General features: G+C 36.5%; 2 protein-coding genes across 2 annotated transcripts in view; one reads left to right on the top strand and one right to left on the bottom strand.

The window, feature by feature from the left end:
* Positions 1-25321, top strand: part of LOC133644198 (lipoma-preferred partner homolog) — a 214474-nt gene that overhangs the window by 541 nt on the left and 188612 nt on the right. The window contains exon 2 of the mRNA XM_062038544.1: positions 3297-3419. The gene's annotated coding sequence lies outside the window, so the exon portion shown is untranslated. The remainder of the gene's footprint in view (positions 1-3296; positions 3420-25321) is intronic.
* Positions 1-25321, bottom strand: part of LOC133644195 (tumor protein 63-like) — a 498490-nt gene that overhangs the window by 353586 nt on the left and 119583 nt on the right. The window lies entirely within an intron of this gene.

Below are 25321 nucleotides of genomic sequence, written 5' to 3'. Positions count from 1 at the left end.
TGTGTGTGTGTGTGTGTGTGTGTGTGAGAGGGTCATCCGGTCGCTCCGTCCAAGCTTGTGCAGACTGTTGCGTAATAAGAGCGGATGATGTCAGACTAACATTCCTCCCTCCTATAAATAAGTGATCATGCAGGACAAATAATCCACTAATCAATGAAACATTTCATTACATCAAGTCAAAAGTCATGTGACCGTAACGTGTCATCATCAGTGTCATCTTCCACAACATAACTAGTCATCAGTGTCATTTTCCACAACATAACTAGTCATCAGTGTCATCTTCTACAACATAACTAGTCATCAGTGTCATCTTCCACAACATAACTAGTCATCAGTGTCATCTTCTACAACATAACTAGTCATCAGTGTCATCTTCCACAACATAACTAGTCATCAGTGTCATCTTCTACAACATAACTAGTCATCAGTGTCATCTTCCACAACATAACTAGTCATCAGTGTCATCTTCCACAACATAACTAGTCATCAGTGTCATCTTCTACAACATAACTAGTCATCAGTGTCATCTTCCACAACATAACTAGTTAGTGTGACATGTCATCTTCCACAACATAACTAGTTAGTTTGACGTGTCATCAGTAGGGATGATACTCGAAACCGGTTTTCCTGGTTGTTTGATAAGAAAAGAACCGAGTCCTCGGACTCGAATCCTTTTTTGAGAACCGGTACCCGTTATCGAGACCACTATAGTAAAGGAAAAGAGTTGATTCTTTATTCGAATCCCGTCCCGACCAGAAATGCTCCGTGGGACATCACAAGAAATGGCGTCACGTAGCTCAGTCATTAGGCGCAGATAGCGAAAGCAGGAAAACAATGGACGGGAAAAAGCGCTCCAAGGTGTAATAAAGTTCAAAACAAAAGCTATAATCCAATGAATAACTTTACTGAGAGATTTGAGCAGGGTACAAACACATGACCAACACTTTTACCACCAACCGGAAACATAGCAACCAGGCTAGCAACGCACCTCCTTTACGGCAGCTGTCACAACGTTCTTAAAGCAACCGCAGCACATACATATATATACAACATATCTCCCTTTTTCAACTTTTGTTTTTCTTTCCTTGTAAACGTTACAAAATCACACTTTATATATGTTGTCTGTCTAATTATAAATAATGCAGACGAGGCGTGTTGGCTGAGTTCTTGACGTTTACTTTCACAGCGTGCTCATAACCTCATTCTTAGCTGCCGGGTGGTGACATGCAACAACACTTTTCGGGGCTACCGCGCATGCTCGTCACTCCCGTTGCATGCTGGGTAGTGTAGTTGTTATATTCTCTAGCTCATAACATAACATCTTTCCCCCCATAAAGAAATAATGTTAACTCAATAAAGTGTATTTCTTTTTTTACCTTTAATTTTTCATTTTTTAGCATTGTAACCACATTTGCAAACAACTTTTCTCTTCGTAGAATTTTCTTTCAATAAAGAAATAAAGTGCAAAAATGTCAAACCACACCACATTAAAAAAAAGGGGCAGGCCGCGTAAAAAAAAATTATGGCTGGCCACTATTAAAAAACTGGCCACAATTAAAAACTGGCTACTATTAAAAAACTGGCCACTATTTAAAAACTGGCCACTATTAAAAACTGGCCACTATTAAAAACTGGACACTATTAAAAACAGGCTACTATTAAAAAACTGGCCACTATTTAAAAACTGACCACTATTAAAAACTGGCCACTATTTAAAAACTGGACACTATTAAAAACTGGACACTATTAAAAAACTGGACACTATTTAAAAAAATTATGGCTGGCCACTATTAAAACAAGTCGTTACAAGGCGTTAAAAGTCGCTGGCCACTTTAAAAAATGTGGCTGGCCACCTTAAAAAATGTGGCTGGCCAACTTAAAAAATTGTGGCTGGCCACCTTAAAAAAAGTGGCTAACCACCTTAAAAAAAGTGGCTGGCCACCTTAAAAAAAGTGGCTATCCACCTTAAAAAAATGTGGCTGGCCAGCTTAAAAAAGTGGCTGGCCACTTTAAAAAAAAAGTGGCCGGCCACCTTAAAAAAGTGGCTGGCCACCTTAAAAAAAAGTGGCTAACTACCTTAAAAAAAGTGGCTGGCCACTTAAAAAATTGTGGCTGGCCACATTAAAAAAAAGTGCTGGCTACATCTAAAAAAAAGAAGAAGTGGCTGGCCACGTTAAAACATCTGACTGGCTACGTTTAAAAACAGTGGCTGGCTATATTAAAAAATGTGGCTGGCCACTTTTTAAAAAAAAACTGTGGCTGGCCACTTAAAAAATTGTGGCTGGCCACATTTTAAAAAAGTGCTGGCTACATCTAAAAAAAAAAAGAAGTGGCTGGCCACATTAAAACATCTGACTGGCTATGTTTAAAAACAGTGGCTGGCTATATTAAAAAATGTGGCTGGCCACTTTTAAAAAAAAAACTGGCTGGCCACTTTAAAAAAAGTGTGGCTGGCCACTTAAAAAATTGTGGCTGGCCACATTTTTAAAAAGTGCTGGCTACATCTAAAAAAAAAAAGAAGTGGCTGGCCACATTAAAACATCTGACTGGCTACGTTTAAAAACAGTGGCTGGCTATATTAAAAACTGTGGCTGGCCACTCTTAAAAAAAGTGTGGCTGGCCACATTAAAAAAAAAGTGTGGCTGGCCACTTAAAAAATTGTGGCTGGCCACTTTTAAAAAAAGTGCTGGCTACATCTAAAAAAAAAAAGAAGGGGCTGGCCACGTTAAAACATCTGACTGGCTACGTTTAAAAACAGTGGCTGGCTATATTAAAAAATGTGGCTGGCCACTTTTTAAAAAAAAGTGTGGCTGGCCACATTAAAAAAAAGTGTGGCTGGCCACGTTAAAAAAAAAAAAGAAGTGGCTGGCCACATTAAAACCTCTGACTGGCTACGTTTAAAAACAGTGGCTGGCTATATTAAAAACTGTGGCTGGCCACTCTTAAAAAAAAGTGTGGCTGGCCACTTAAAAGTCACTGGCCACATAAAACAAAACATTGCTGGCCACATTTATAAAAAAAACCAAAAAAAAACCTACCAAGTTATGACTCTAAGACGTATGCATGTAAAACTAGCTTAACAAGCTAGCATGCTAACAGTTAGCATGTGTTGAGTACCAAGTTATGACTCTGAGGTGTACGATGGCAAAATATGCAAAAAGAAAGTTAGCATGCTAAAGCACAAGTGTAATGGCTGTAAAATGGCCACAAAAGTTAGCATGTTGATGCAAAGAGGCAACACCACACAGCAAACAACGCACACAAACTGACGCCACCTGCTTCCTGCTTCCTGGCAGGTGGGAGGAGCCGGGAAGACGCTGGAGGAGCGACGCTCTAGTCTGGACGCTGAGATCGATTCTCTGACCAGCATCCTGGCAGACCTGGAGAGCAGCTCACCTTACAAGCCTCGACCCGCCCAGGTGAGTCACCTCTGCTATGTTAGCATTTACGCTACTTTGCTTTGTTGCAACTTCAAAATCATGCTTTCATACTTTGTGCTATTTTAGATGAATGCTACCTCATCCTATGTTAGCATGCTACCATTTTAGCTAGTTATGTATGTTTAAACCTAAAAATCATGGATTTTTGTGCTATCTCAGCTGTATGCTAACTTCTTATGTTAGCATGCTACCATTTTATGCTACCATTTTAGCTAATTCTGTATGTTTAAACATTAAAATCTTGGATTTTTGTGCTACCTTAGATGTATGCTACCTCATCCTATGTTAGCATGCTACCATTTTAGCTAATTCTGTATGTTTAAACATTAAAATCTTGGATTTTTGTGCTATCTTAGATGTATGCTACCTCATCCTGTTAGCATGCTACCATTTTAGCTAATTTTGTATATTTAAACCAAAAAATCGTGGATTTGTGTGCTATCATAGATGTATGCTACCTCATCCTATGTTAGCATGCGACCATTTTATGCTACCATTTTAGCTAATTCCGTATGTTTAAACATTAAAATCTTGGATTTCGCTACTTGGCGCCATCTTAGCATGTTCACTTCTCCTATGATAGCATGCTAACGTATGTTAGCATTTCAGCTAATTTTGTTTGTCTAAACATAAAAATCATGGATTTTGGTTGTTGGCACCATCTTAGAAGTATGACCATTTCTCCTATATTAGCATGCTAACGTTTTATGCTAGCATTTGAGCTCATTTTGTTCATTTAAACATAAAAATCATGTTTTTTGATACTTGGCGCCATCCTAGATGTATGCTACCTCATCCTATGTTAGCATGCTATCCCTTAATGCGACCATTTTAGCTAGTTGTGTATGTTTAAACCTAAAAATCATGGAAATTGGTACTTTGCGCTATTTTAAATGTATGCTACCTCATCTTATGTTAGCATGCTACCATTTTATGCTACCATTTTAGCTAATTCCGTATGTTTAAACATTAAAATCTTGGATTTCGCTACTTGGTGCCATCTTAGCATGTTCACTTCTCCTATGACAGCATGCTAACGTATGTTAGCATTTCAGCTAATTTTGTTTGTTTAAACATAAAAATCATGGATTTTGGTTGTTGGCACCATCTTAGAAGTATGACCATTTCTCCTATATTAGCATGCTAACGATTTATGCTAGCATTTGAGCTAATTTTGTTCATTTAAACATAAAAATCATGTTTTTTGATACTTGGCGCCATCCTAGATGTATGCTACCTCATCCTATGCTAGCATGCTATCCCTTCATGCGACCATTTTAGCTAGTTATGTATGTTTAAACATAAAAATCATGGATTTTGGTACTTTGTGCTATCTTAGATGTATGCTACTTCATCCTATGTTAGCATGCTACCATTTTATGCTACAACTTTAGCTAATTTTGTATGTTTAAACATAAAAAATCATGGATTTTGGTATGTTGTGCTATCTTAGCTGTATGCTACCTCATCCTATGTTAGCATGCTACCTTTTTATGCTGCCATTTTAGCTAATTCCGTAAACATTAAAATCATGGATTTCGGGACTTGGCACTATCTTAGCATGTTCACTTCTCCTATGATAGCATGCTAACGTATGTTAGCATTTCAGCTAATTTTGTTTGTTTAAACATAAAAATCATGGATTTTGATACTTTGTGCTATCTTAGCTGTATGCTACCTCATCCTATGTTAGCATGGTACCATTTTATGCTGCGATTTTAGCTAATTTTGTATGTTTAAACATAAAAAAATCATGGATTTTGGTACTTTGTGCTATCTTAGATGTATGCTACCTCATCTTATGTTAGCATGCTACCATTTTATGCTACAACTTTAGCTAATTTTGTATGTTTAAACATAAAAATCATGGATTTTGGTTGTTGGCACCATTTTAGAAGTATGACCATTTCTCTTATATTAGCATGCTAACGTTTTATGGTAGCATTTGAGCTAATTTTGTTCATTTAAACATAACAATCATGGATTTTGGTACTTTGTGCTATTTTAGATGTATGCTACCTCATCCTATGTTAGCATGCTACCATTTTAGCTAATTCTGTATGTTTAAACCTAAAAATAATTATTTCGGGTACTTGGCGCCACCTTAGCATGTTCACTTCTCCTATGATAGCATGCTAACGTTTTATGCTAGCATTTTAGCAAATTTTGTTCGTTTAAACATAGAAATCTGAGTTTTTCATACTTGGCATTGTTCATTTTCTTCTAAATTAGCATTTTAACGTTAATTAAATTCAGATGAATATTTCCTACAAAAGTGATTGTCATTTTTTCATTACTTTTGATAATTGTATTGATCTCGCAAGTGTAAAATAATCATTTAAAAGCACGTTAAATGGCGACGCTTTAAACATGAATTTGCTTGTCGATCCTTCTTCTTTGGGACGTGACGTGGAAAAGCCCAAGCAAAAAGCCGGGGGAGTGAAGAGGCTGAGACAAATAAATGTGATTATTCAGTTTGTTTGACTCGACCCATATCACAAGTTGATCTTTTGCAAGCGTATTAAAAGAAAGACGAGGCCGCCCGGGGCACTTCACTAAATAGTTTGACACACTAAATGTAGGACAGGCTCTTCATGGGACAAAGAACATCACGCTGATGACATCGCCGCTAAAATAACTGTCAATAATTCCAATAAAGAGGGCAAACAAATAGAGGAAAAGTAGCATAACAATGAAATAGAATGCATAGTGACGGATGCATATATCCACATTTATCCATAATTAAGAGTTACTTCTTTTATATGACTATAGTCATATTTTAAATAGCTAATGTTCCATCTTGTACTCTTTTCCTTTTTTGCATCGTCTCATGACAAAGTGCTTGCGCTGTGGACGGCCTTGAAGTAGGAGGCAGAGAAGAGGAGTCCTCCCTGCTTCCCTTCTCGGGCCGACTTGAGATAACGGACACAATGGGCGGGCGTGAGGGCGGGGGGGGGGAGAGATTGAGGAACAGAATGTTTTCGTGATGGTTTTCAGACCGATCTGGACCGGGCTAAGGAAGGCTTGGGTGCTGGGTTGGTCTCAGGTTTGTCCTCTAAGCTTTGAGAATAAACCACAAAATACCAACTACTGCCTGTTGATTGAATATAAACATCAGTTTATTGCCATAAAAAGAATCTGGGAGAGACTAGCAATTTGAATTCCCCATATGAAGTTGAAGTGCCATCGCATTCCCGACCCGTAGGGGTCAATGTGACCTTTTGCAGCTATTACAGCTTCAAGTCTTCTGGGAGGGCTGTCCACAAGGTTGCAGAGTGTGTTTGTAGGAATTTCCCGACCATTCTTCCAAAAGCGCATTGGTGAGGTCACACACTGATGTTGGTGGAGAAAAGGCCTGGCTCTCAGTCTCCGTTCTAATTCATTCCAAAGGTGTTCTATCGGGTTCAGGTCAGGACTCTGTGCAGGCCAGTCAAGTTCATCCACCCCAGACTCTGTCATCCATGTCTTTATGGACCTTGCTTAGTGCACGGGTGCACAGTCATGTTGGAAGAGGAAGGGGCCCGCTCCAAACTGTTCCCACAAGGTTGGGAGCGTGGAATTGTCCACAATGTTTTGGTATCCTGGAGCATTCAAAGTTCCTTTCACTGGAACTAACTCCTGAAAAACCAACTCCACACCATAATTCCTCCTCCACCAAATTTCAGATGCAAATGTTCAACAAAAACAATTGTCATAACGCATTGACTAGTTCTGCAACACCACTCCTTTTTTTGTAAAACATGACCTCCTACTACCGCATATAACTCGCTCAGAGAACGCCTTCTCTGATTTCTTATCAACCTTTTTTTTTTTTTTAAATTTAATTAATGATTGCTGTATTGCATCTATTACGTCCAGCTGCAAAAACACTCTTTTTTTGTAGAACATGATTTCCTGTGTGGTTTCCACTCGTTTCGAGGGCAAACAGCCCGCCTACGCCAACGCCTTATCCGAATTCAGATCGACATTTTCAATAATTAGTTCCAGCTGCAACACCACTCCCCATTTTTGTAAAACATAACCTCCTCTTTGCGTACGACTCGCTCAGAGAAAGCCTTCTCTGATTGCAGATGAACATTTTCAACAAAAACGATTGTCATAATGCATCGAATAGTTCCAGCTGCAACACCACGGCCCTTTTTTTGTAAAACATGACCTCCTACTACCGCATACGACTCGCTCAGAGAACGCCTTCTCTGATTTCTTATCAACTTTTTTTTTTTTGGAAAGTAACGATTGCTGTATTGCGTCTATTACGTCCAGCTGCAACAACACTCTTTTTTTTTTTTGTAGAACATGATTTCCTGTGTGGTTTCCACTCGTTTCGAGGGCAAACAGCCCGCCTACACCAACGCTTTATCCGAATTCAGATAAACATTTTCAATAATTAGTTCCAGCTGCAACACCACTCCCCATTTTTGTAAAACATAACCTCCTCTTTTGTGTACGACTCGCTTAGAGAAAGCCTTCTCTGATTGCAGATGAAAATGTTCAACAAAAACGATCGTCGTAATGCATCGAATAGTTCCAGCTGCAACACCATGGCCCTTTTTTGTAAAACATGACCTCCTACTACCGCATACAACTCGCTCAGAGAACGCCTTCTCTGATTTCTTATCAACTTTTTTTTATTTTTTAAATTAACGATTGCTGTATTGCGTCTATTACGTCCAGCTGCAACAACACTCTTCTTTTTTTTTGTAGAACATGATTTCCTGTGTGATTTCCACTCGTTTCGAGGGCGTACAGCCCGCCTCCGCCAACGCCTTATCCGATTTCAGATCGACATTTTCAATCATCCGTTCCAGCTGCAACACCACTCCCCATTTTTGTAAAACATAACCTCCTCTTTGCGTACGACTCGCTCAGAGAAAGCCTTCTCTGATTGCAGATGAAAATTTTCAACAAAAACGATCTTCATAATGCATCGAATAGTTCCAGCTGCAACACCACGGCCCTTTTTTTGTAAAACATGACCTCCTACTACCGCGTACGACTCGCTCAGAGAACGCCTTCTCTGATTTCTTATCAACCTTTTTTTAAAAAAAAATTTAATTAACGATTGCTGTATTGCGTCTATTACGTCCAGCTGCAAAAACACTCTTTTTTTTTTTTTGTAGAACATGATTTCCTGTGTGGTTTCCACTCGTTTCGAGGGCATACAGCCCGCCTCCGCCAACGCCTTATCCTATTTCAGATCGACATTTTCAATAATTAGTTCCAGCTGCAACACCACGGCCCTTTTTTTGTAAAACATGACCTCCTACGACCGCATACGACTCGCTCAGAGAACGCCTTCTCTGATTTCTGATCAACCTTCTTTTTTTTTTTTAAATAAATGATTGCTGTATTGCGTCTATTGTATTACGTCCAGCTGCAACAACACTCTTTTTTTTCTTCTGTAGAACGTGATTTCCTGTGTGGTTTCCACTCGTTTCGAGGGCATACAGCCCGCCTCCGCCAACGCCTTATCCGATTTCAGACAGACATTTTTTCAATAACTAGTTCCAGCTGCAACACCACTCCCCATTTTTGTAAAACATGACCTCCTACTACAGCATACGACTCGCTCAGAGAACGCCTTCTCTGATTTCTGATCAACCTTCTTTTTTTTTAAATAAATGATTGCTGTATTGCGTCTATTATATTACGTCCAGCTGCAACAACACTCTTTTTTTTTCTGTAGAACATGATTTCCTGTGTGGTTTCCACTCATTTCGAGGGCATACAGCCCGCCTCCGCCAAGACCGACATTTTCAATAATTTGTTCCAGCTGCTACAACACTCCCCTTATACTCGTTTGCTTGTGACAAAGGCAGCTAGCCATCTAAATAGTGTGCCTGCTCAGAGTTGACGCTGAGCATTTTGCTTTGTGTACGTATGTATTTGTTTTAAAGACTCTGTTGTCAAGGAAACGCTGCTTTGAAGGCAAGATCCTGGTGCTTCAAGGTCAAAAAAACAATTGAAGGGAAGAAAGAACATGACTTTTTATTCTCGTATCTCTCCGTAACGGACATCTTTCCCACGCCGGGACCAATCAAACACGGTGGAAGTGCAGCGCCAACATGGGAGTCCAAAGCGGCCTGAAAGCTTTTGTCAACACGGCTTAAAAAATTGATGGGCACCTGTCCGGAGTTAGCGTCCATGCTAACTTAATGTATGGCCGCCCCGTTGGCTTTACTTGACGGGGGTGGAGGTTTATTTTTAGCTTTAGAGTACACACACACACATGTTTTAATCATCAAATGTTGGAAACGAGGCGTTTAGTTTTTTCAGCGCGATGCTGAGAAGATTTAGCTTTCTATTTGATTGTTTGATTCTTTTTAATACATATTTTGGGCATATGTGCACACACACACACACACACTCCTCAGCTGATGCTGATTCTAGCTGATTAACTCAGGTTGACCTTTTCCCCTCCCCAGCTGCTGCTGTCAGTCTGGGCTCCGCCTCCTTCGCCACATTATCCTATAACCCGGTTTGCGACGAGTAGGGCGGTCCCCCACGCAACTTTTTCCCCCATAGCGATATTTCAGCTCTGGCCACTACCGATATTGACGCGATACCAGCAGGGATCCTTACACGCTCGTATTACTTTTGTCGCGTGGAATGTTACAAAAACAACAATAGTATGTACAAAAAGCACCAGACTATTTAGTATTAACCATCTGGAATGGGCCGACGCTGTCTTTAAGTGGAAGCGGAGTGGTAATTGTTTCCTGCCGCAATACTTCATGACGTTGAATGATGCGGACACGTTTGTTACTGGCTGCTTTCTAATACTTTGTATGTGTAAGTAACATGCAACTATGATTATTTGATACGTTATTTGACAATATTAGACAGCAATATTGTATAATATATTGTATGTTTTTTTTTGTTTCAATTATTTATTATTGGTATTATTTTTGTTTATATTGTATAGTATCAGTCCCTCCAGGAATTTGCCGTGTTGAGCCTTGCTGTAAGTACAGTGTTTCCCATAAACTGCCAAGATACCTGTGGCGGTGGGGGCGTGGCTATGGGCGTGGTCAACATGACATCATCAAATAATTTGCATAATTTACTACAATGATATGATTTTCTCTAAAAAGGCTCAAAAAATGTATACTTACTAATTAATAATAACACATTTGTTTTAAATGTCCATCCATTCATCCATTTTACAATATAATTACAACACTTTATGTGCATATTTATATACAGGTTTGAACAATAAGTTATTCACTGAAATATATGTATTATTTGTGGTTCTTACGAAAAATATATCTTATAAAATATAAAAGCTAAAATGTCTCTTAAAGCTCTGCCCCTTTAATTAGTGCATACTAAATAATTTAACTTTAGCCTACTACTACAACCATATTATTTACCAGCAACATAAAGTGAAACAGAGGCAGAGGTGTCCTGCCACAGTCAGTAACAAATAAACAGAAAACAGTAGTGGTCAAATACAAATAAGGCAACAAGAGAAGTATCCTACACTTCTCTTTTGTAAAGTAAATCTGAACAGCCTGTATGGGCATCTACATCAACTATATGATTTGCCTGAGAAGCTGGACAGGACAAAAAAAAAAAAAAAAAATTAAATTTTTTTTTTTTTTTTTCTTTTTTTTAAAATTTGTGGCGGACGTAATTCTTTCGTGGCGGGCCGCCACAAATAAATGAATGTGTGGGAAACACTGAAGTAGGTTAAATATGAATATTGACTATGATTAAAATCAAGAGTAAAATTACCAATTTAGTGTTAGTGTTTGTTAGGGAATAGATGGGACCCGAGGTGAAAAAGGTTAAGAACCCCTGCTCTAGGGAAGACAGAGGGCGGCCGATGATCTTCTCCGCTGTCCCGGTCACCCGCTACAGGGCCTTCTGTAGTGGAAAAGTTGGGCCCCGAGGTCAAAAAGGTTAAGAACCCCTGTTCTAGGGAAGGCAGAGGGCGGCCGATGATCTTCTCCGCTGTCCCGGTCACCCTCTACAGGGCCTTCCTGTCTGCAACAGAGCAGGCATCAAACCACACACTCATATCATTTGACACAGTTTATTAAGTAGGTTAGATGCAGTTATAGAATATGAATAAGATCAAGAGTAAGATTACTAATTTGATGGTAATATTTAAGTAGTGGAAAAGTTGGGCTTTGTGGTCAAAAAGGTTAAGAACCCGTGTTCTAGGGAAGACAGAGGGCGGCCGATGATATTCTCCGCTGTCCCGGTCACCCGCTACAGGGCCTTCCTGTCTGCAACAGAGCAGGCATCAAACCACACACTCATATCATTTGACAAGGTTTATTAAGTAGGTTAGATGTAATTATTGAATATGAATAAGATCAAGAGTAAGATTACTAATTTGATGGTAATATTTGAGTTGGCCCCGGGGGCCTTCTGTAGTGGAAAAGTTGGGCCCTGAGGTAAAAAAATTTAAGAACCTCTGTTCTAGGGAAGGCAGAGGGCGGCCGATGATATTCTCCGCTGTCCCGGTAAGATTACTAATTTAATGTTTCTGTAGTGGAAAAGTTGGGCCCCGAGGTCAAAAAAGTTAAGAACCTCTGTTCTAGGGAAGGCAGAGGGCGGCCGATGATATTCTCCGCTGTCCCGGTCACCCGCTACAGGGCCTTCCTGTCTGCAACAGAGCAGGCATCAAACCACACACTCATATCTTTTGACAAGGTTAATTAAGTAGGTTAGATGTAATTATTGAATATGAATAAGATCAAGAGTAAGATTACTAATTTAATGTTAATATTTGAGTTGGCCCCGGGGCCTTCTGTAGTGGAAAAGTTGGGCTTCGTGGTCAAAAAGGTTAAGAACCTCTGCTCTCGGGAAGGCAGAGGGCGGCCGATGATCTTCTCCGCTGTCCCGGTCACCCTCTACAGGGCCTTCCTGTCTACAACAGAGCAGGCATCAAACCACACACTCATATCATTTGACAAGGATTATTAAGTAGGTTAGATGTAACTATTGAATATGATTAAGATCAAGAGTAAGATTACTAATTTGATGTTAATATTTGAGCCTTCTGTGGTGGAAAAGTTGGGTCCCGAGAATGCATTTAAAAAAATGTTTTTTTGTCTTACATAGAGATTGTGAATGATAGGCAACTCTTTAACATATCCAGAAAAGACATTTTTAACACAGTTCAATGAACATTGCATCATACCCAACACTCAGCAACTACAGCAAGTGTTGGGCCAACTCTCGGACGGCAGCATAGACGCTGGTTCCAAACGTCTCTGCCTAATTGCGTCCTCACTCGCGTTTGTGATACCCACTCACTCATTTTGGGGCATCGCAGGACGACCCAGCGGAGCGCTAAATCCTCCCCGCCAGTGTGTTGTCGGAGGGCCGGGCCTGTCCGAGCGCATCAGCTCTGTTTTGGGGGAGCTAACGAGGAGTCGTAGATGAGTGTCAAAATAGAGCGCTCGTCAAGCGCCGCTCGCTGGCTGCTTTTGCTGCGCTGACCCATGCTGCTTCCTGTAAGACCAGCAGAAAAGGCACTTTCTATGAACATGCTCCTTGTCGCCCCCAAAACATCCCCTACATTCACTATATTGCCAGAAGTATTTGGCCACCCATCCAAATGATGAGAGTCAGGTGTCCTAATCATGTATAAATGTGTATGTAATGCAGGAGTCACCAACCTTTTAGAAACCAAGAGCTACTTTTTGGGTAGTGATTAATGCGAAGGGCTACCAGTTTGATACACACTTAAATAAATTGCCAGAAATAGCCAATTTGCTCAATTTACCTTTAACTCTATGTTATTATTAATAATTAATGATATTTACACTTAATTGAACGGTTTAAAAGAGGAGAAAACATGGGAAAAAATGACAATTAAATTTCAAAACATAGTTTATCTTCAATTTCGACTCTTTAAAATTCAACCGAAAAAAAAGAAGAGAAAAACGAGCTAATTCGAATCTTTTTGAAAAAAATTTAAAAAAGAATTTATGGAACATCATTAGTCATTTTTCCTGATTAAAATTATTTTTAGAATTTTGATGACATGTTTTAAGTAGGTTAAAATCCAATCTACACTTTGTTAGAATATATAACAAATTGGACCAAGCTATATTTCTAACAAAGACTAATCATTATTTCTTCTAGATTTTCCAGAACAAAAATTTTAAAAGAAATTCAAAAAACTTTGAAATAAGATTTACATTTGATTCTACCGATTTTCTAGATTTGCCAGAATAATTTTTTTGAATTTTAATCATAATAAGTTTGAAGAAATATTTCACAAATATTCTTCGTCGAAAAAACAGCAGCTAAAATGAAGAATTAAATTAAAATGTATTTATTATTCTTTACAATAATAATAAAAAAAAAATACTTGAACATTGATTTAAATTGTCAGGAAAGAAGAGGAAGGAATTTAAAAGGTAAAAAGTAGGGATGTCCGATAATGGCTTTTTGCCGATATCCAATATTCCGATATTGTCCAACTCTTTAATTACCGATACCGATATCAACCGATACCGATATCAACCGATATATACAGTCGTGGAATTAACACATTATTATGTCTAATTTGGACAGCCAGGTATGGTGAAGATGAGGTACTTTTTAAAAAAAAATATAAAATAAAATAAGATAAATAAATTAAAAACATTTTCTTGAATAAAAAAGAAAGTAAAACAATATAAAAACAGTTACATAGAAACTAGTAATTAATGAAAATGAGTAACATTAACTGTTAAAGGTTAGTACTATTAGTGGAGCAGCAGCACGCACAATCATGTGTGCTTACGGACTGTATCCCTTGCAGACTGTATTGGTATATATTGATATATAATGTAGGAAGCAGAATATTAATAACAGAAAGAAACAACCCTTTTGTGTGAATGAGGAGGGAGGTTTTTTGGGTTGGTGCATTAATTGTAAGTGTATCTTGTGTTTTTTATGTTGATTTAATTAAAAAAAAAAAAAACGATACCGATAATAAAAAAAACGATAGCGATAATTTCCGATATTACATTTTAACGCATTTATCGGCCGATAATATCGGCAGGCCGATATTATCGGACATCCCTAGTAAAAAGGTATATGTGTTTAAAAATCCTAAAATCATTTTTATGGTTGTATTTTTTCTCTAAAATTGTCTTTCTGAAAGTTATAAGAAGCAAAGTAAAAAAAATTCATGAATTTATTTAAACAAGTGAAGACCAAGTCTTTAAATAGACCAGCTTGTTAGTAAATAAATACAATTTAAAAAATAGAGGCAGCTCACTGGTAAGTGCTGCTATTTGAGCTATTTTTAGAACAGGCCAGCGGGCTACTCATCTGGTCCTTACGGGCTACCTGGTGCCCGCGGGCACCGCGTTGGTGACGTCTGACCTAGGAGGTCTGTGCTCCCAGAGCCCGGACGAGGAGTGAGCAGCGAGAAGCCATCATTTTGTGTCAACTTCTGACATCCGTGCGCGATGCTCCCCTCCTCCTCCGCCGCCCGCCCGCCCGCCAGACGAGTATCACGGCACGGCTTGACGGGACCACGCGAGACGCGACCAGCCCTGGGGGCGCCTCGTGGAAAGGATCCGTCTCAGCGGCGTTCCCAGGACTGGATGGCGACTGTCAGCGTAAAGAGAGTGTTGCTATGTGACATGGGGCCTCTGACCTGCAGTCTAAATCCAGTGTGGAAGCTCGCTGGCTAGCGCGCTACGCGGACTCCGTCGCCCTGACGCTGATGCCCTGCGACAACTGGACTCCTTTGTGCGGAATCCGAGTGCGGCTCGGAGGAGGTCAACCACTTTGGATCAGTTACCGGTTCTGACGGAACCGCAAGACGACAACCCGAACACCCACGGAAGTTACGGTGCTCACTGTGGCGGATGTTTCAGTTCCTAAAACGTGGCCCAAACTAGCGCATTTAGCGGAAACGGGACGATGAAACGTGTGGTGTGCAGTCAGATTGTCCTGAAGTGTAACACACCACAATCTACCCGGCAGTGGTTCTCTGACTTTTGTTTTATTGAACACTTTACCACCATTATGACCTACATGAAGATACAGTAGTGTAGTAGACCTAAGTATTCATTAAGTACCACCATAATGACAACATTAAATACAGTAGTGTAGTAGACCTAAGTATTCATTAAGTACCACCATAATGACAACATTAAATACAGTAGTGTAGTAGACCTAAGTATTCATTAAGTACCACCATTATGACCTACATGAAGATACAGTAGTGTAGTAGACCTAAGTATTCATTAAGTACCACCATAATGACAACATTAAATACAGTAGTGTAGTAGACCTAAGTATTCATTAAGTACCACCATAATGACAACATTAAATACAGTAGTGTAGTAGACCTAAGTATTCATTAAGTACCACCATTATGACAACATTAAATACAGTAGTGTAGTAGACCTAAGTATTCATTAAGTACCACCATGATGACAACATTAAATACAGTAGTGTAGTAGACCTAAGTATTCATTAAGTACCACCATAATGACAACATTAAATACAGTAGTGTAGTAGACCTAAGTATTCATTAAGTACCACCATTATGACCTACATGAAGATACAGTAGTGTAGTAGACCTAAGTATTCATTAAGTACCACCATAATGACAACATTAAATACAGTAGTGTAGTAGACCTAAGTATTCATTAAGTACCACCATAATGACAACATTAAATACAGTAGTGTAGTAGACCTAAGTATTCATTAAGTACCACCATAATGACAACATTAAATACAGTAGTGTAGTAGACCTAAGTATTCATTAAGTACCACCATGATGACAACATTAAATACAGTAGTGTAGTAGACCTAAGTATTCATTAAGTACCACCATAATGACAACATTAAATACAGTAGTGTAGTAGACCTAAGTATTCATTAAGTACCACCATTATGACAACATTAAATACAGTAGTGTAGTAGACCTAAGTATTCATTAAGTACCACCATAATGACAACATTAAATACAGTAGTGTAGTAGACCTAAGTATTCATTAAGTACCACCATTATGACAACATTAAATACAGTAGTGTAGTAGACCTAAGTATTCATTAAGTACCACCATAATGACAACATTAAATACAGTAGTGTAGTAGACCTAAGTATTCATTAAGTACCACCATAATGACAACATTAAATACAGTAGTGTAGTAGACCTAAGTATTCATTAAGTACCACCATAATGACAACATTAAATACAGTAGTGTAGTAGACCTAAGTATTCATTAAGTACCACCATAATGACAACATTAAATACAGTAGTGTAGTAGACCTAAGTATTCATTAAGTACCACCATTATGACAACATTAAATACAGTAGTGTAGTAGACCTAAGTATTCATTAAGTACCACCATAATGACAACATTAAATACAGTAGTGTAGTAGACCTAAGTATTCATTAAGTACCACCATAATGACAACATTAAATACAGTAGTGTAGTAGACCTAAGTATTCATTAAGTACCACCATAATGACAACATTAAATACAGTAGTGTAGTAGACCTAAGTATTCATTAAGTACCACCATAATGACAACATTAAATACAGTAGTGTAGTAGACCTAAGTATTCATTAAGTACCACCATGATGACAACATTAAATACAGTAGTGTAGTAGACCTAAGTATTCACTAAGTACCACCATAATGACAACATTAAATACAGTAGTGTAGTAGACCTAAGTATTCATTAAGTACCACCATAATGACAACATTAAATACAGTAGTGTAGTAGACCTAAGTATTCATTAAGTACCACCATAATGACAACATTAAATACAGTAGTGTAGTAGACCTAAGTATTCATTAAGTACCACCATGATGACAACATTAAATACAGTAGTGTAGTAGACCTAAGTATTCATTAAGTACCACCATTATGACCTACATGAAGATACAGTAGTGTAGTAGACCTAAGTATTCATTAAGTACCACCATAATGACAACATTAAATACAGTAGTGTAGTAGACCTAAGTATTCATTAAGTACCACCATGATGACAACATTAAATACAGTAGTGTAGTAGACCTAAGTATTCATTAAGTACCACCATTATGACCTACATGAAGATACAGTAGTGTAGTAGACCTAAGTATTCATTAAGTACCACCATAATGACAACATTAAATACAGTAGTGTAGTAGACCTAAGTATTCATTAAGTACCACCATAATGACAACATTAAATACAGTAGTGTAGTAGACCTAAGTATTCATTAAGTACCACCATAATGACAACATTAAATACAGTAGTGTAGTAGACCTAAGTATTCATTAAGTACCACCATGATGACAACATTAAATACAGTAGTGTAGTAGACCTAAGTATTCATTAAGTACCACCATAATGACAACATTAAATACAGTAGTGTAGTAGACCTAAGTATTCATTAAGTACCACCATAATGACAACATTAAATACAGTAGTGTAGTAGACCTAAGTATTCATTAAGTACCACCATAATGACAACATTAAATACAGTAGTGTAGTAGACCTAAGTATTCATTAAGTACCACCATGATGACAACATTAAATACAGTAGTGTAGTAGACCTAAGTATTCACTAAGTACCACCATAATGACAACATTAAATACAGTAGTGTAGTAGACCTAAGTATTCATTAAGTACCACCATTATGACCTACATGAAGATACAGTAGTGTAGTAGACCTAAGTATTCATTAAGTACCACCATAATGACAACATTAAATACAGTAGTGTAGTAGACCTAAGTATTCATTAAGTACCACCATAATGACAACATTAAATACAGTAGTGTAGTAGACCTAAGTATTCATTAAGTACCACCATAATGACAACATTAAAATACAGTAGTGTAGTAGACCTAAGTATTCATTAAGTACCACCATAATGACAACATTAAATACAGTAGTGTAGTAGACCTAAGTATTCATTAAGTACCACCATAATGACATTAAATACAGTAGTGTAGTAGACCTAAGTATTCATTAAGTACCACCATAATGACAACATTAAATACAGTAGTGTAGTAGACCTAAGTATTCATTAAGTACCACCATTATGACCTACATGAAGATACAGTAGTGTAGTAGACCTAAGTATTCATTAAGTACCACCATAATGACAACATTAAATACAGTAGTGTAGTAGACCTAAGTATTCATTAAGTACCACCATAATGACAACATTAAATACAGTAGCGTAGTAGACCTAAGTATTCATTAAGTACCACCATTATGACAACATTAAATACAGTAGTGTAGTAGACCTAAGTATTCATTAAGTACCACCATAATGACAACATTAAAATACAGTAGTGTAGTAGACCTAAGTATTCATTAAGTACCACCATAATGACAACATTAAATACAGTAGTGTAGTAGGCCTAAGTATTCATTAAGTACCACCATAATGACAACATTAAATACAGTAGTGTAGTAGACCTAAGTATTCATTAAGTACCACCATAATGACAACATTAAATACAGTAGTGTAGTAGACCTAAGTATTCATTAAGTACCACCATAATGACAACATTAAATACAGTAGTGTAGTAGACCTAAGTATTCATTAAGTACCACCATTATGACAACATTAAATACAGTAGTGTAGTAGACCTAAGTATTCATTAAGTACCACCATAATGACAACATTAAATACAGTAGTGTAGTAGACCTAAGTATTCATTAAGTACCACCATAATGACAACATTAAATACAGTAGTGTAGTAGACCTAAGTATTCATTAAGTACCACCATAATGACAACATTAAATACAGTAGTGTAGTAGACCTAAGTATTCATTAAGTACCACCATTATGACAACATTAAATACAGTAGTGTAGTAGACCTAAGTATTCATTAAGTACCACCATAATGACAACATTAAATACAGTAGTGTAGTAGACCTAAGTATTCATTAAGTACCACCATAATGACAACATTAAATACAGTAGTGTAGTAGACCTAAGTATTCATTAAGTACCACCATTATGACAACATTAAATACAGTAGTGTAGTAGACCTAAGTATTCATTAAGTACCACCATAATGACAACATTAAATACAGTAGTGTAGTAGACCTAAGTATTCATTAAGTACCACCATAATGACAACATTAAATACAGTAGTGTAGTAGACCTAAGTATTCATTAAGTACCACCATAATGACAACATTAAATACAGTAGTGTAGTAGACCTAAGTATTCATTAAGTACCACCATAATGACAACATTAAATACAGTAGTGTAGTAGACCTAAGTATTCACTAAGTACCACCATAATGACAACATTAAATACAGTAGTGTAGTAGACCTAAGTATTCATTAAGTACCACCATTATGACCTACATGAAGATACAGTAGTGTAGTAGACCTAAGTATTCATTAAGTACCACCATAATGACAACATTAAATACAGTAGTGTAGTAGACCTAAGTATTCATTAAGTACCACCATAATGACAACATTAAATACAGTAGTGTAGTAGACCTAAGTATTCATTAAGTACCACCATAATGACAACATTAAATACAGTAGTGTAGTAGACCTAAGTATTCATTAAGTACCACCATGATGACAACATTAAATACAGTAGTGTAGTAGACCTAAGTATTCACTAAGTACCACCATAATGACAACATTAAATACAGTAGTGTAGTAGACCTAAGTATTCATTAAGTACCACCATTATGACCTACATGAAGATACAGTAGTGTAGTAGACCTAAGTATTCATTAAGTACCACCATAATGACAACATTAAATACAGTAGTGTAGTAGACCTAAGTATTCATTAAGTACCACCATAATGACAACATTAAATACAGTAGTGTAGTAGACCTAAGTATTCATTAAGTACCACCATAATGACAACATTAAATACAGTAGTGTAGTAGACCTAAGTATTCATTAAGTACCACCATGATGACAACATTAAATACAGTAGTGTAGTAGACCTAAGTATTCATTAAGTACCACCATAATGACAACATTAAATACAGTAGTGTAGTAGACCTAAGTATTCATTAAGTACCACCATAATGACAACATTAAATACAGTAGTGTAGTAGACCTAAGTATTCATTAAGTACCACCATAATGACAACATTAAATACAGTAGTGTAGTAGACCTAAGTATTCATTAAGTACCACCATGATGACAACATTAAATACAGTAGTGTAGTAGACCTAAGTATTCACTAAGTACCACCATAATGACAACATTAAATACAGTAGTGTAGTAGACCTAAGTATTCATTAAGTACCACCATTATGACCTACATGAAGATACAGTAGTGTAGTAGACCTAAGTATTCATTAAGTACCACCATAATGACAACATTAAATACAGTAGTGTAGTAGACCTAAGTATTCATTAAGTACCACCATAATGACAACATTAAATACAGTAGTGTAGTAGACCTAAGTATTCATTAAGTACCACCATAATGACAACATTAAAATACAGTAGTGTAGTAGACCTAAGTATTCATTAAGTACCACCATAATGACAACATTAAATACAGTAGTGTAGTAGACCTAAGTATTCATTAAGTACCACCATAATGACATTAAATACAGTAGTGTAGTAGACCTAAGTATTCATTAAGTACCACCATAATGACAACATTAAATACAGTAGTGTAGTAGACCTAAGTATTCATTAAGTACCACCATTATGACCTACATGAAGATACAGTAGTGTAGTAGACCTAAGTATTCATTAAGTACCACCATAATGACAACATTAAATACAGTAGTGTAGTAGACCTAAGTATTCATTAAGTACCACCATAATGACAACATTAAATACAGTAGCGTAGTAGACCTAAGTATTCATTAAGTACCACCATTATGACAACATTAAATACAGTAGTGTAGTAGACCTAAGTATTCATTAAGTACCACCATAATGACAACATTAAAATACAGTAGTGTAGTAGACCTAAGTATTCATTAAGTACCACCATAATGACAACATTAAATACAGTAGTGTAGTAGGCCTAAGTATTCATTAAGTACCACCATAATGACAACATTAAATACAGTAGTGTAGTAGACCTAAGTATTCATTAAGTACCACCATAATGACAACATTAAATACAGTAGTGTAGTAGACCTAAGTATTCATTAAGTACCACCATAATGACAACATTAAATACAGTAGTGTAGTAGACCTAAGTATTCATTAAGTACCACCATTATGACAACATTAAATACAGTAGTGTAGTAGACCTAAGTATTCATTAAGTACCACCATAATGACAACATTAAATACAGTAGTGTAGTAGACCTAAGTATTCATTAAGTACCACCATAATGACAACATTAAATACAGTAGTGTAGTAGACCTAAGTATTCATTAAGTACCACCATAATGACAACATTAAATACAGTAGTGTAGTAGACCTAAGTATTCATTAAGTACCACCATTATGACAACATTAAATACAGTAGTGTAGTAGACCTAAGTATTCATTAAGTACCACCATAATGACAACATTAAATACAGTAGTGTAGTAGACCTAAGTATTCATTAAGTACCACCATAATGACAACATTAAATACAGTAGTGTAGTAGACCTAAGTATTCATTAAGTACCACCATTATGACAACATTAAATACAGTAGTGTAGTAGACCTAAGTATTCATTAAGTACCACCATAATGACAACATTAAATACAGTAGTGTAGTAGACCTAAGTATTCATTAAGTACCACCATAATGACAACATTAAATACAGTAGCGTAGTAGACCTAAGTATTCATTAAGTACCACCATTATGACAACATTAAATACAGTAGTGTAGTAGACCTAAGTATTCATTAAGTACCACCATAATGACAACATTAAATACAGTAGTGTAGTAGACCTAAGTATTCATTAAGTACCACCATAATGACAACATTAAATACAGTAGTGTAGTAGACCTAAGTATTCATTAAGTACCACCATAATGACAACATTAAATACAGTAGTGTAGTAGACCTAAGTATTCATTAAGTACCACCATTATGACAACATTAAATACAGTAGTGTAGTAGACCTAAGTATTCATTAAGTACCACCATAATGACAACATTAAATACAGTAGTGTAGTAGACCTAAGTATTCATTAAGTACCACCATGATGACAACATTAAATACAGTAGTGTAGTAGACCTAAGTATTCACTAAGTACCACCATAATGACAACATTAAATACAGTAGTGTAGTAGACCTAAGTATTCATTAAGTACCACCATTATGACCTACATGAAGATACAGTAGTGTAGTAGACCTAAGTATTCATTAAGTACCACCATAATGACAACATTAAATACAGTAGTGTAGTAGACCTAAGTATTCATTAAGTACCACCATAATGACAACATTAAATACAGTAGCGTAGTAGACCTAAGTATTCATTAAGTACCACCATTATGACAACATTAAATACAGTAGTGTAGTAGACCTAAGTATTCATTAAGTACCACCATAATGACAACATTAAAATACAGTAGTGTAGTAGACCTAAGTATTCATTAAGTACCACCATAATGACAACATTAAATACAGTAGTGTAGTAGACCTAAGTATTCATTAAGTACCACCATAATGACATCATTAAATACAGTAGTGTAGTAGACCTAAGTATTCATTAAGTACCACCATAATGACATTAAATACAGTAGTGTAGTAGACCTAAGTATTCATTAAGTACCACCATAATGACAACATTAAATACAGTAGTGTAGTAGACCTAAGTATTCATTAAGTACCACCATAATGACATTAAATACAGTAGTGTAGTAGACCTAAGTATTCATTAAGTACCACCATTATGACCTACATGAAGATACAGTAGTGTAGTAGACCTAAGTATTCATTAAGTACCACCATAATGACAACATTAAATACGGTAGTGTAGTAGACCTAAGTATTCATTAAGTACCACCATAATGACAACATTAAATACAGTAGCGTAGTAGACCTAAGTATTCATTAAGTACCACCATTATGACAACATTAAATACAGTAGTGTAGTAGACCTAAGTATTCATTAAGTACCACCATAATGACAACATTAAAATACAGTAGTGTAGTAGACCTAAGTATTCATTAAGTACCACCATAATGACAACATTAAATACAGTAGTGTAGTAGGCCTAAGTATTCATTAAGTACCACCATAATGACAACATTAAATACAGTAGTGTAGTAGACCTAAGTATTCATTAAGTACCACCATAATGACAACATTAAATACAGTAGTGTAGTAGACCTAAGTATTCATTAAGTACCACCATAATGACAACATTAAATACAGTAGTGTAGTAGACCTAAGTATTCATTAAGTACCACCATTATGACAACATTAAATACAGTAGTGTAGTAGACCTAAGTATTCATTAAGTACCACCATAATGACAACATTAAATACAGTAGTGTAGTAGACCTAAGTATTCATTAAGTACCACCATAATGACAACATTAAATACAGTAGTGTAGTAGACCTAAGTATTCATTAAGTACCACCATAATGACAACATTAAATACAGTAGTGTAGTAGACCTAAGTATTCATTAAGTACCACCATTATGACAACATTAAATACAGTAGTGTAGTAGACCTAAGTATTCATTAAGTACCACCATAATGACAACATTAAATACAGTAGTGTAGTAGACCTAAGTATTCATTAAGTACCACCATAATGACAACATTAAATACAGTAGTGTAGTAGACCTAAGTATTCATTAAGTACCACCATAATGACAACATTAAATACAGTAGTGTAGTAGACCTAAGTATTCATTAAGTACCACCATAATGACAACATTAAATACAGTAGTGTAGTAGACCTAAGTATTCATTAAGTACCACCATAATGACAACATTAAATACAGTAGTGTAGTAGACCTAAGTATTCACTAAGTACCACCATAATGACAACATTAAATACAGTAGTGTAGTAGACCTAAGTATTCATTAAGTACCACCATTATGACCTACATGAAGATACAGTAGTGTAGTAGACCTAAGTATTCATTAAGTACCACCATAATGACAACATTAAATACAGTAGTGTAGTAGACCTAAGTATTCATTAAGTACCACCATAATGACAACATTAAATACAGTAGTGTAGTAGACCTAAGTATTCATTAAGTACCACCATAATGACAACATTAAATACAGTAGCGTAGTAGACCTAAGTATTCATTAAGTACCACCATTATGACAACATTAAATACAGTAGTGTAGTAGACCTAAGTATTCATTAAGTACCACCATAATGACAACATTAAATACAGTAGTGTAGTAGACCTAAGTATTCATTAAGTACCACCATAATGACAACATTAAATACAGTAGTGTAGTAGACCTAAGTATTCATTAAGTACCACCATAATGACAACATTAAAATACAGTAGTGTAGTAGACCTAAGTATTCATTAAGTACCACCATAATGACAACATTAAATACAGTAGTGTAGTAGACCTAAGTATTCATTAAGTACCACCATAATGACAACATTAAATACAGTAGCGTAGTAGACCTAAGTATTCATTAAGTACCACCATTATGACAACATTAAATACAGTAGTGTAGTAGACCTAAGTATTCATTAAGTACCACCATAATGACAACATTAAATACAGTAGCGTAGTAGACCTAAGTATTCATTAAGTACCACCATTATGACAACATTAAATACAGTAGTGTAGTAGACCTAAGTATTCATTAAGTACCACCATAATGACAACATTAAAATACAGTAGTGTAGTAGACCTAAGTATTCATTAAGTACCACCATAATGACAACATTAAATACAGTAGTGTAGTAGACCTAAGTATTCATTAAGTACCACCATAATGACAACATTAAATACAGTAGTGTAGTAGACCTAAGTATTCATTAAGTACCACCATAATGACAACA

This window comes from Entelurus aequoreus, linkage group LG27 (assembly GCF_033978785.1).
Source record: "Entelurus aequoreus isolate RoL-2023_Sb linkage group LG27, RoL_Eaeq_v1.1, whole genome shotgun sequence".
Classification (NCBI taxonomy): Eukaryota; Metazoa; Chordata; class Actinopteri; order Syngnathiformes; family Syngnathidae; genus Entelurus; species Entelurus aequoreus.
This window is presented reverse-complemented; position numbering and strand designations above follow the sequence as displayed.